The sequence below is a fragment of the Bidens hawaiensis genome, unplaced genomic scaffold (genome assembly GCF_021521415.1).
Source record: "Bidens hawaiensis isolate Kalapana, Puna unplaced genomic scaffold, B.hawaiensis_p1.1 tig00001336_1, whole genome shotgun sequence".
NCBI lineage: Eukaryota > Viridiplantae > Streptophyta > Magnoliopsida > Asterales > Asteraceae > Bidens > Bidens hawaiensis.
This window is the reverse complement of record NW_027491075.1, coordinates 1,632,996-1,647,311: the sequence shown is the minus strand read 5'-3', so window position 1 is coordinate 1,647,311 and position 14,316 is coordinate 1,632,996. Positions and strand designations below refer to the sequence as shown.

At 40.6% G+C, this 14,316-nt stretch overlaps 1 pseudogene; it reads right to left on the bottom strand.

Moving 5' to 3' along the window:
* Positions 1 to 74: 74 nt before the first annotated feature.
* Positions 75 to 7,225, bottom strand: LOC143571692 (uncharacterized; annotated as a pseudogene).
* Between the last annotated feature and the right edge of the window lie 7,091 nt (positions 7,226 to 14,316).

The following is a 14,316-nucleotide window of genomic DNA, read 5'->3' as shown; positions in this document are numbered from 1 at the left end:
CTAAGTGAACGTAGTTTTCTTGTTCATGTTCATGTTCATGCATTAAGAAAAAGATGTTTGTGATACCGCTAATAACACAGTTAGCTTGCATCCATCGGGTCATCTTGTGATACCGCTAGCGGGTCTTCTTGTAACACCGGATGCGGGTCTACCTGTAACACCGGATGCTGGTCTTCCTGTAACACCGGTACCGCATTTTCTGGTACCACCAGGTGCGGATCTTCCTGTAACACCGGTTGTAGGTCTTCCTATAACTCCGGAACCGCGTATTCCTGTAACACCGGGTGCTGATCTTCTTGTAACACCGGTTGCGGGTCTTCCTGTAACACTGGCAGCGGTTCTTCCTGTAACACCTGTAGCGGTTCTTCTTGTACCATCGGGTGCAGGTCTTCCTGCGGCATCGGTATCGGGTCTTCTTGCAAGACTGGTAGCGGGTCTTGCCGTAGCGCTGGTTGCAGGTCTTCTTGTAACAGCGGCAACAATAACGGTAACGGTTTATACGACACTAACGGGCTATAATTGAGCTCATAACTTACATTAACCGACCCGAAAATGTTGAGCTGTCCAGCACTGTTATGAGCGACTTCTGCATCAGAACACTTCTTGAACACCACCCGGGCCCGTCCCCCGGCCCGATCCACTTCAGTTTCTGACTCCATCAACGGCCCGAATCGCCTGAACATCTTATTTAACTGAGCTTCTGAAACGGAAATTGATACCCTCTTCAAACTTCAATACAACCTCTGTAGCCAGATTTTCCTGCCTTTTTCTAACAATCTCTGGTTCTTCTGGTACCGGTTCTGGTTCAGGCTCCGGTTTACGGTTACTACTGGCAGCCCGTTTTTCCTTTTTATTTGATCTTTCTTTTTTATTTGATTGGCGCCTTCGTTTTGCAGGTTTTTCTGGTTCATGTTCCACAATCTGATATTCTTCCACCGCCCCATTCTGATCATCTTGAATATCTTGCATTGGTTGATCTTCAGAATGGTTTTGGATGATCCTATCCGTCCAATAAGAATCATTAACATCATCAAAGTCAAAGTCGAATTCAAATTCTTCAGGTTCGTTCTCATTGGGCGGTTTTAACTTCACGTCATCGTCGGGTGTTTCAACAGTCGGAGGTTTCTTCAAAGATTTGCTGAAAACAGCAGCTCTCCGCTCATAAAAGAACGGGATAATTATCTGAAAAAAGCCGTGTTCTTTCATGGGATCTTGAGCGGTTAAATGCAGTTGTGACAGCATGTCAGCTACAGATGCTTCCGCTTGACTGTTTTCAGATGTCTGCACGGTTTGGTCAACTTGTTGACCATGGTCAACCTTCGGGTCACTACCAGACTTTATAACCGACGGTGGTCCGGTCAGCTGATTGACCACTCTTTGAATCATTTCACCAATTTTGAAAGACGGTTTTGGAGTCGGAGTTGAAACGGGAGCAGTCGACACTTTGTAAGAAACACGGACTTGTTTTTTAACCGAGCCATTAGAAATGGAAACGCGCGCCTTTCGTTTTTTCAAACCCGATGAAGAAACCGGTTTACTGGTCCCACCTACAGATTCGGGTGCGGGTGCATCATCAATTATATCAGATAAACTTATCTCCTTGTTAGGATTTACAACATCAATCAAATCATTCTCAATTTTCTCACCATTTTTATTAACTTGTTCAACCGATTTAACCGGTTCCAATGCAGAAGCTTCTTGTTCTTCCAACTATTAGACAGAATATGTGTAGTCATAAGGAAAATGAATATGTAGAGTCAAGGGATATGGATAGTCTATAGGTTTCAGTTGTAATCCCTTTATATATCCCTATATTCATCTTGTACTCTCATTCAGAAAAATACAATATACAATTATCAAGTTTAACTTGGTATCACAGCTTCATCTCTGCTGACACAAACCCTAGCAGGCTTCAGCCTTGTTCCGATCCTTCTTCTCTCTTTCTGCTGTTTCTGTCTTCGACAATCATGGCGATGATCGCAGCCTTTACTACAACAGAGAAAACATTACACAACTCACACAAGTTTGCCTTTACCCTATCCCCTACTAATTACGGTTTCTGGAAAACAATGATTCAGCCGTTTTTGGTTACAAACAATCTAATTGGTTACATCGATGGTACAATCCCCTGCCCATCGCCAACCATTCCTGCTGCAACTGCATCCTCTGATAAAAGTACAACCCCAGCCGACCCCGCTGCTAATCCAAACTATCCAACATGGATAAACAATGACACACACATCCGGATGATCCTTATATCAACCATATCTGAGGCAGCCTTTTCTCATGTTCAAGGTACCACCTCTCGAGATCTATGGTTATCTCTTGAACGTGCGTACGCGCCCCACTCTGCATCAAGAGAATACACTTTGAAGGCACAACTTCTCAAGATAGAGATGAAAGGTGATGAAACTCCATCTGCATACCTCACAAGGGCGCAAGAATACGCTGATGCACTTGCCAATATCAATGAGCCAATGAAACCTAAAGATGTTGTGATGGTTGTTATCTCTGGGCTTCGTGAAGAATACAATGGACTTAAGCCCTCTCTTCTTGGCCGTATACCTCCTGTTCAATTCAATGAGATTCTTGGACTTGTTCATGATTATGAGTTCATGATCAAAAAGTCTCTTCCTGCTGTCCCAACTGCTCATGCTTTCACGGCTGTGACCAGCTCCCAACCGGCACTTTCCGCAACTTCTGTTACTGCTGGACAGCAGCCGGATGCTCTTCAGGCTCTCCAACAGTTAGCCACTCAGCTTGGTTTCAATTTACAGCCAAATAACCCTTCAAATCAGGCGTTTTTTGCTTCTCGTTCCCAAAATTCTCATGGTCGCAGGTTCAACAACCGTCGAGGACGAGGATCTTTCAACAATCAATCTTCTGGGGGCACTCGCAACCAATTCAGTTGGGCATCCAACCAAAATACAGTGTACGGAACTTGTAATCGTTGTGGTATAGGGCACGTTCCCTCTCAATGCCCCAACCGGGACCCTGCCACCATCCGGCCAAGATCACCGCAGCCATCTGCTAACTTTGCTGATCTTCGCCCTTCAACATCCACCACGTGGCTGCCCGACACCGGCTCTAATAGTCACGTTGCTCAAGACACATCTACCTTCAACAATCAAGAACCCTACTATGGTGAGAATTTTTTACATGTTGGTAATGGTAAAGGCTTACCCATCTTACACATTGGTTCCACCACCTTTCACTCACCATCTAAATCTTTCAATCTTTCTAATATTCTTCATGTCCCACAAATCAAACAAAATTTACTTTCAGTTCAAAAATTCTGCCATGATAATCAAGTTTTCTTTGAATTTCACTCTACTTTTTTTGCTGTGAAGGACACGCTTACACGCACTACCCTCCTCACGGGTCCAAGTGAACATGGGCTCTACTCCATCCGTCTTCCTCAAATTCAAACTGTTCCCAGAGTTGCCTTCACTGCTGTTCGTGCTTCCTCCAACAAATGGCATCAACGGCTTGGTCATCCTCATCCTCAAGTTTTGAAGACTATGCTATCTACTTATTGTCTTCCTGTTTTAAATAAACATTCTGATTCCTTTTGTAATTCTTGTCACATTGGGAAATCATCCAAACTTCATTTGTCATCATCTAATTTTAAAAGTACTCATGTCTTGGATCTTTTGTTTTGTGATGTGTGGCGTCCTGCCCCTGTTACTTCATCTGATGGTTACAATTATTTTTTGTTGTGTGTTGATGATTTTTCCCGTTACATGTGGTTCTTTCCATTGAAACACAAATCTGATGTATATGAAGTTTTCAAACAGTTTGTTCTTGTAGCTGAGAGACAATTTAACACCAAACTTAAATCTGTTCAAATTGATTGGGGGGTGAATTTCGGAATCTATCTGGTTTCTTTTCCTCCATTGGCATCTTACACCGCCCCTCGTGTCCACACACGAGTGAACAGAACGGCCTTGTCGAACGACGACATCGACATGTAGTTGAAACTGGCCTCACTCTTCTTGCTCAATCCTGTGTCCCCTCACGTTTTTGGCACTTTGCATTTAACACCGCTGTTTATCTTATTAACCGCATGCCCTCTCGAAACAATGATCGCCTCTCACCTTTTGAACACCTCTTTAAACGCAAACCTGACTTCTCTTTTTTGCGTGTGTTCGGGTGTCAATGTTATCCCCACCTCCGACCATACAACAAGCACAAAATGAACTTTCGGTCCTCACCTTGTATTTTTCTTGGCTATAGCACATCACATTATGGCTATAGGTGCCTTGATCCCTCATCTGATCGTATCTACATTGCCCGCCATGTGCGCTTCAATGAGCGCTACTTTCCGTGTCAAACCTCACCATCCACTCCCGATTCTCCTACCACTTCTCAACCCGATCCTTATATATCCACCTACCCCACCCCGCCTTCACCTTCTACTAATCCGGTCACAGAACCGCCGGCTAATGATCTGCCATCATCTTCCCCTACACCTCCACCTCCACCAACACCTCCTCCTACTTCACCTACACCTATGGTGCCACCCACCTCACCGGACCATCACATACCCGCCTCGTCTCGTGTTCCCAGCCCACTCCAACAATCGGCCCAAGCATCTCCCTCTTCATCTACACAACCAGCTCAACCAGACCCTACTCCACAACCCCGCCCTCGACCTTCTAGCTTTCGCCCTAATCCTAAACAGCGGGTGCCATACAATCCATCTGCTTTTCATGCCTCTACTTCACCTGAAACCGAGCACACTTCCTTTGCCATTGCCAACAAAGATTCTCGTTGGCGGAATGCCATGACTAAGGAGTATGTTGCTTTGCTTCGAACCGGAACTTGGTCTCTTGTACCACCTGTCCCGGATGCCAACGTGGTTGATTGTAAGTGGGTTTACAGGTTCAAACGAGACAAAACAGGTGCTATCACACGATACAAGGCTCGGTTAGTTGCCAAGGGGTTCAATCAACAACCTGGTATTGACTATCATGAAACTTTCAGTCCTGTTGTCAAATTCACAACGGTTAGGGTTGTGCTTTCTCTTGCCGTCTCTCAAAGATGGCCTCTACGACAGTTGGATATCCAAAATGCTTTTTTACATGGGGATTTGAATGAAACTGTTTATTTGAGGCAACCTCCTGGCTTCTCTGATCCACAGAAGCCCGATCATGTCTGCCTCCTTCATAAGTCCCTCTATGGGCTCAAGCAGGCACCGCGAGCTTGGTTTCACTGGTTTTCTACAGCCCTACATTCCTTGGGTTTTCAGGGGTCCAAAACTGACCCTTCTTTGTTCATCTATGCCTCTGGTGGTACTCTTCTCTACATGTTGGTTTATGTAGATGACATCATTCTCACAGGTAATAATCCTCATGCCATTGATAGTATTATTCACAGCTTGAGCAAAACATTTGCTCTCCAAGACATGGGTACTCTGTCCTATTTTCTTGGGATCGAGGTGGCTCCTTGCGGTTCTGATCTTAAATACATTTTGAAGACCATCCACAAAGCGGGTCTCTCACAGGCTCGCCCGGTGCCTACACCAATGGCTACGAGTGCCACTTTGGCTCTTGGTTACAGTCCTCCGTTTAAGAATCCGGTCAAACATCGTCAGATTGTTGGTGCACTTCAATATGCCACACTCTCACATCCAGACATCGCTTACGCGGTTAACAAAGTGTGCCAGTTCATGCATTCTCCGACCGAAGATCACTGGTCGGTCGTCAAACGAATTCTCCGATATTTACAAGGTACTGTTGACTACGGTCTTCTACTTGCACAGAATTCCAGCTCGACTCTACACGCCTATACTGATGCGCATTCTCCTGTTCTTAATGCCTATTCTGATGCGGATTGGGCTGGATGTCCTGATGACCGTCGATCCACGGGGGGCTATGCAATCTACCTTGGTTCAAACCTTGTTTCGTGGTCAGCAAAGAAACAAAAGACTGTGTCTCGGTCCTCAACAGAATCTGAATATAAAGCCCTTGCTGACACTGTTGTTGAACTCACATGGCTTGAAGCTCTCTTACGAGAATTGCGTGTTTGTATGGCCACAACACCTGTTCTATGGTGTGATAATCTTGGAGCAACATACTTATCAGCGAATCCTGTGTTTCATGCCGCACAAAGCACGTGGAAGTTGATTTTCATTTTGTCAGAGAGAAGGTCGTTGCAAAGAGGCTATCGGTTCAATTCATATCTACCACCAATCAGATTGCTGATGTGTTTACAAAGCCACTACCAGTACTTCGTTTTGATATCTTAAGATCCAAGCTACAGGTCGCTTCCCGGCCTTAGCTTGCGGGGGAATATTAGACAGAATATGTGTAGTCATAAGGAAAATGAATATGTAGAGTCAAGGGATATGGATAGTCTGTAGGTTTCAGTTGTAATCCCTTTATATATCCCTATATTCATCTTGTACTCTCATTCAGAAAAATACAATATACAATTATCAAGTTTAACTCCAACATATCTCTGCAAGCAAAAAACACAGTTAGCTCACGATGCCCTTTATAACGACCATATGATGTTAACAGGGCCTTGGCTATTGCAAGATCCAGTTTGCCACCTTGGTCCGGGAACTGGGCCAGCAATCTCACATAATCGACAAGTTTATCGGGCTCAAAGGAGCTCGCATGGGCAGATTCGTCTTTTCCATGTATTTTACTTGATTTTATTCTTACACCTCCGTTTTCTGTAACTTGATATTCAATATTTTTATAAATTTCTTTAGGGGTACAAGAACACGAAAGCCCTAACTCGACCCGTCTACTAACCTCGTCCAAAGCGCAACTGACTGCATTTTTAAATATTTCGGTATTGGATTGGTTCGCGTGTTGAGGAAAGTTGGCGTGAAACGGGGTTAAAACAGATGGGCTGTTCCAACCGAAAGAATGGTCGCCAAAATACGCAACTAAAAAGCTATCTTTTTTTGTAATATTTCATGGCTTTTTTTGATGCACCTGATGGATCAATTATCTGACCAGGCCACCATTGATGGCTTCTTACTTTGCCCCAAACTAAATCAGAAACCGAGAAGTCACCTTCGATTTCTGGTGGCTTGAAATAAGACATTTGATGCAGTGAAAACAAGTTTCCATTTTTATAAAGCCTGGGTTTCTGTTTAATTACCTTTTTATCATCTTCTTGCACTGACTCGTCATCATCATCATCTTCTTGTTCTGAGTCGGTTTCGATTTTCAGATTTTAGTCTTCTGATACAGGGGAAAATCTTCTGGTCTACATCAAGTGACTCGTAGAGTGGAACCTCCACATGCGCACGGCGACCGTACACGATCGGTTCTTGAGACTTGATGTGTTCGACGAGAACCGGTTCAGAAGAAGGTTCTGGAAGCTTCTGCTCCACATTAGCTTCAGAGTTTGCAGATACACGTGTTACTTCATCTTTCCAACCCATTACTTCATCAATGTCCATACCTGTGTCGTCTCCTCGGTCCATGTCAGCATCTGTAATAGGTGTTACAGTGTTGACTTCTTCTGGACCAAGATTGACTGTGGTCAAAGGTTCAGGAATCTCGAAGGAATTTACAGTCTCGTCTTCTTTTTCTGTTTTGTCTTCCAAAACACCATTTTCATATACCACTTCTTGAACAGGTTCAGTAGGTTTTTCCTCGTTTTTGTTCAAACCTGCTTCTTCTGTTTCCTGGTTAACTATTGCATCAGTAGTCTCAGTTGTAATTTCAATTGTCGAGTCAACTGGAATATCTACTTTGACCACCACATCAGCACCCTCAGAACCAGAATTAACTGTGATTAATGGCTCTGAAATCTCTGACGAAACTAACACTTCATTTTCTTTCTCAATTTTATCATTCAACACATGATCTGCATCAGTTGTTTCTTGAACATCATCTCTTATAACTTCTATTGTTGGTTGCAGACTATCTTCTTCGACACTTTCACCAACTTCATCTGTTCTTGAACTGCCGAATCAGCTGCAGAACTTTGATTATTATCATAACTAGACTTGGATCAACAGAACCAAGATTAGTTATTAAAACCTCTTCAACAGATTCAACATGCAGCTTCTTGACATCATCGCCTTTCTCTAATTCTCGTTCATTCACTATTACCTCAACTTTCTCAGAAGTCAAAACCGCAGTTTCAACCGTAGCATTACAATCTACACCAGAACCTGCAACTTCTTTATTCACCGTCACCTTATCTTTTTCAGACTCTAAAACCCTAGTTTCAACCGGAGCATCACAATCTTCACCTAAACCTGTAACATCCACCGTATCTTCTTCATTCACTGTCACCTCAACTTTCTCAGACTCTATAACCCTAGTTTCAACCGGAGCATCACAATCTTCACCAAAACCTACAACATCCACCATGTCTTCTTCATTCAACGTCACCTCAACCTTCTCAGAAGTCAAAACCCTAGTTTCAACCGAAGCATTACAATCTTCAGCAGAAACTGCAACTTCTGCCTCGTCAACAACCTCATCTTTCTCATAAGCTAAAACCCTAATTCTAACCGAATCATCATTATCTTCACCCAAACCTGTAATATCCACCATATCGTCTTCATTCACTACCACCTCATCTTTCTCCGAAGTCAAAACCCTAGCTTCACCCGAACCAACAACTTCTTCCTTATTAACCTCACCGTCATCTTTCTCAGAAACCAAAACCCTAATTCCACCTGAAACATCACAATATTCACCTTCACCTAAACCTATAACGTCCACCATATCCAGATCACAATTCAGTGTTTCTTTCTGCACACTAACCACGTGATCATCTTCTTCAACAGGATCAGAACCTACAACATCCACCATCACATCCTCCCCTTCTTGTTCTTTCATGCTTCACATATTAACCTAATTACATTAAACAAAAACTCAGTAAGCCCATAAATTTCAAACAATAAAACCCTAATCTTTTTTTTTTTACCGTTTTCATTTCAAGAAATCAGAATCTGATTTTTAACAAAAACCAAACAAGCCCACAAATTTCAAACAAAACCCTAATTTCAGAACACAAACCTAGATGTTCAAAAGTTCAATATTTTTTTTCACCCTTTTAATTTCAAGAAATCAAAATCCAACTTTTAACAAAAACTAAGTAAACCCACAAACTCCAAACAATAAAACCCTAGAACACAAACCCAGATGGTGAAAGGCACAATCTTTTTTTTTTACCCTTTTCATTTCAAGAAATCAAAATCTATTTTTTAACAAAAACTAAATAAACCCACAAATTTTAAACAATAAAAACCCTAATTTCAGAACACAGTCACAAACCCACATGTTAAAAAATACAATCTTTTTTTTTACCCTTTTAATTCCAAGAAATCAAAATCTAATTTTAGCAAAAACAAAGTAAACCCACAAATATCAACCGATAAAACCCTAATTTTGAATAATATCTATCAAGCAAGCATATAACAAAATTGAAAAAACGGAGAAGAGTATAAACGTAGCCCTAGAGTGGAACTGAGCGTACCTTGTGTCCAGCTGAACCCTAATTGGAGCCAAGTGAATTGAAGTGATTTGAATACCTAATTTTGTTGGTGTCGGAGGATCCGGTGGACTTTGAATTGAACCAATCCGATCCGATCCGATCCGATCCGACAAGGAAAACGAACCCTTTGTTTTGTTTTGTTTTGTTTTGTGTTTGACTTTTGGAGTTTTGTCTAGAGGTGCATAAATTGGGTTTTTTCTAATACCCGGGTTTGGGTATGAACCGGTTTCGGGTATGATTGGGTATTAGAAAATCGGGTATTGAGATAAATCGGGTAGGGTTCGGGTAGGATATTGAGGAGAAAAACTCAACCCTACGTACCCGGGTAGGGTATGATCGGCTTCGGGTATTGAAACCGAGTACGACCGGGTATTAATACCCGGTTTTGAATTTGTAATTTCTTTATACATTTTTTAATTTGTTTAAAATTTAAATTGCTTTGTAATGAATTAAACTATATTACAAAAGGGAAAATTCTCAAAATAAGCGTTTATGAAAATGTTTTTCAGGTTTTAAGTGTCATTTGCAAGAAATTCTCAAAATAAGTAATATAATATAGTCGTGACGAGTAGTTTGTATAATCAATTAAAACTTGACACATGTCTTTAAACTAACCATAACGAGCAGATTTACTAACCATTTACTCGTCACGACTAAATAAGTTTTATGCCTCGTAATCAACGCTCACGAGTAATTCATAAGTTCTTTAGTCGCGACGAGTAGATTGTAAGGTTAAACTAGTCGCGGCGAGTTAAATACTAATAAACTACTCGTGTAGGAAATGTAAACCAGGTAAACTAGTCGTCGCTACTAAATGACTTATGAATTACTCGTGGGCGTTGTTTACGAGGCATAAAACTTATTTAGTCGTGACGAGTAAATGATTAGTGAACCTGCTCGTTATGGTTACTTTATGGGCACGTGGCAAGTTTTAACTGGTTCTACAAACTACTCGTTTGTAATAATAAACTACTCGTCACGACTAGTTTATAATACATATTTTGGGAATTTTTTACAAATGATGCCTAAAACTTGAAAAACGCTTATTTTGGGAATTTTCCCATTACAAAAACCATAAATCCACTTAATTACAAATTATTTACTTAGTAATATGCATTTTACAAAAACTTTAACATAAAAGATGAGAAGTAAACATAAAAGTATACTATAAAAACTCATGTATAATTTCGGGTATTCGAAAATTGGTATCGGGTATAACCGGGTATCGGGTATAGGGTATGACCGGGTCTAGGTATTTACAGGTATAAATCGGGTACGATTCCGGGTACGGGTATTGACCTCAAAATGCATACCCTATCCATACCCTATAGGTAGGGTCGGTTCCGGTTTCGGGTATAGAATACCCGGGTATAAAAAACGGTTCCGGATATTTTTTTCGGGTCCGGTTCCAGGTACGGGTTTTTTGTGCACCTCTAGTTTTGTCATCGAAAAATATTCAAACTAAATAAATTGGACTTAATAGAAATGAAAACCAAACAAACAAACATCACTAATGTTTAACGCTCTAGCCCAAAGCAAATGAAGCCCTTGATTTAGGCCTCACTTGGAAAAGGCTCCCAACTTTTATGAAATTTTATATAGGGTAATTTGGACCGGCTCAATTAAGTGTGCATATATCCATAGGATTAGGATTTAGGATTGATAAAATCAGTTTTGGGGACTACAACAAAATTTCGTTTAGTTTCTTATTGTGTTCTTGGAAGTTGGAGCGAACATGTTCTTACTTGTTACCGACTTTCCACTTTCATAGAAAATAAACGTTGTTATGTAGTAGTGTTGTTATGTTCTTCAATTGAATTGCTTAATCGAAGCTTTTAATCTAGTATGCAAAGATGTTAATTTTGAAGGCTCGAGGGTACGCTGTTTTCTCCCCTAACTTTCCCCTAATTTGGTTTTCCAGTATGTTTTTATATTTGAACTTAACTATTTTTTTTTGCTACAATGCAATATGAAATGGCTCCACCCTTGTTACTCAACACTTAGAATATAGTAATTGGTCTAATACTAATCTTCCATCAAACCTATATGGGCAAGAAAGAAAATAAGTACAATAGACGATGTAAAATTCTACGAAATTGTTTACTAAAATTTTATGAAAAAAAACATCTGTTAGTTTATAAAAGGCCTCAAAATAAAATCCCGCTTGAGGCCGAATAGGTTGAGCCGGCCCTGGCTCTAAGTGTAGACGATATCCTTCCTAATAAGAATGCCCCCCCCCCCCCCTTTTGGGCTTAGAAATGACGTATACATGCAATCCATACAACTTTAATGATGCTATGTTATTTATTTAAAGAACGTAAGATAAGAAGGTGCCATGTATAAAGGATAAAAGTGTAGTGGGGTTAATATTTTATTGTGAACAACATATTTTTTAATTTTCGACATATAGAAAATAAAATAACTTTACTTTCAACTAAAAATGCTATGAAATGTCTTTTTAATCAAATAATCTAAAATTTAAAATACTTGTCGTTTGTCTTTTATAGGTAACTAGGTTTGTACCCGCTGCGATGCGGCAGTACAGTACCGTGCATTCGGTTGGTGAAAGTTCGTTATGATACCGACACTAAACTTAAAATATTAATGTCAACGTAGAAAACAGTAGTGGCACCGATATAACTTATAATTTAAAAAATTAACATATTAAAAAAAATAAAACTTATGATCTAAGCGACACGAATTTGATTGGTATCGGTTAGCTTCGTTATGAAACTGACACTAAACCTAAAGATTAAATTAGCAAACATCTATAATACTCGCATGACTTACTATACCAAAAAATAACTCATAAAACGATGTTTATTGGGTCAGTAAAACTCGGGCGTTACAACGGCAAGTAGACGCGAATTGGATCGATTTCGGTTACGTCTGTTATGAAAAAAAAACTAAAAACCAAACAAAACAATGGTCGGTAGCCAGGCGTTACGGCGGCGAGTAGATGCGAACTGGGTCGGTTTCGATTACGTTCGTTACGGTACTTAACTAAAAAATAATCAAAATATTGCATGACACGTCACAAGCTGGTGCCGCCACATGGACCAATGATGTTTGTTACTGTTGTAGGAAAAAAAACAACGGTCGATAAAACCCGAGTATCACGGCGAAGAGTCGATCTGAATTGGGTTGGTTTCGGTAACGTTCGTTACGATATTGAAACTAAAATTAAAAAATCAAACAAAAAAAATGGAAAATCTGTCAGAAGTTGGTGCCGCCATGTGAACCAATTACGGTCTTTCCGCACCAAACTTCTCAAATGTAATATATAATAATTGGTTATTTTTATTATATTTTTCAGGATTTATGTTCTTTATTTAGTGAAAAAAATTTGGATTTTTTATGCATATGAACTTATGATAAGTCCAGTATGTTCAAGTTCCGCCACTGGCTGAAAGGATCGCCCACATCGAAAAGGTGGATATGGGATCGTGAGAGGCCGCGTGAGGTAGTCATCGGTAAAGACAAAAGGTTGTGAAAAATGGGAGGGGAGATCAGGATGGAGAAATCAGGGTTGTGAAACACTATCGCCCTATCATGTTTTTTTTTCGAACTGTGAACTTTTATAAACAAACAACATGAACACTGAAACAGGCCTCCTCCACAATCTAGAGGAGCACCACCAACAAACCAAACCAGAAACTACATGAAACTGGCCTCCTCCACAATCTAGAGGAGCACCACCAACAAACCAGACCAGAAACTACATGAAACTGAAGTTACACCAATTCGGCCACCCTATCGTTTTATATTAAGATCTATGTTTATACCAAATAAAACCTAACGATTTTATATCTCCAATCTCTTCAATCTTCACCTATTTTCCTTCAACCTTTTTATCATTCCTTGCTTTCCACAATCTCCAACACACAATAACAACTATCCCGAGGAACGCCTCTTTCTCCCGGTTTCTGTCCCACACTATTGTACCACTCCAGCAAATTCCGAACAGTAAATCCAAAATTGTAATGGACCTTCCACCATCTTTTGATACTTTCCCAAACCACAGTAGCAATATAGCAACCTTAAGTAATATGATCTACAGATTCCACTCCCGAATCACACAACAAAAACGATCGGTTCGAGATGGGAATATTTCTTCTTTCGAGAGCCTCTTTAGTTGGGACCCGGTTCATCTCAGCCCTCCACGCATGGACAAGACATTTCGCCAGAACCCATTTGCACCAGTTTAACACAAAATTAACATTTGAATCCCTACTCTTCACTAAAAGCTTCTTTACCGAGCTAACCGAGAACTCCCCGCTCGAATCCCCCAACCACTTCCATTGATCCGGACCTCCTAACAAAACCGCAGCTGCCATTATATGGAAACAACGCTCCCGATCAGCTCTTTCTACGGGCATCAAGGGATTTTTAGACCACTCCCAAGTCCAACCAAGTTGATTTCCTTGGTGCCATAATCTATCAACAACTTTACACTGCTTATTTTTTTCTAGTTTATAAAGGTTTGGACATTCCATCTTCAAGCTGGTCCCCCAACCCAAGCATCCAACCAGAAGCATAAGTCTTTGCCGTTTCCTAGAACTCCTTTAATCAGCTGAGCTAAATTGTTATCAGCTAGGGAGACTTTATTCAACTCCTTAGCTATATTATTCCAAACCCCCAAAAACTTTTTATTACCCGACACAAGACCCTCGCCATGTCATGTGACATAATCTTTATTGCCCGAATTTAGATGGCATATGTAACAAAGAGAAATTAAAAGTGTATGAAAAAAAATGTTTGTTGTGATTAGTTAAATGATGAAATGAAATCCGAATACCGAGTTGCATTAAGGGCTTTGCTTCAAAGTGATTTAGCTTA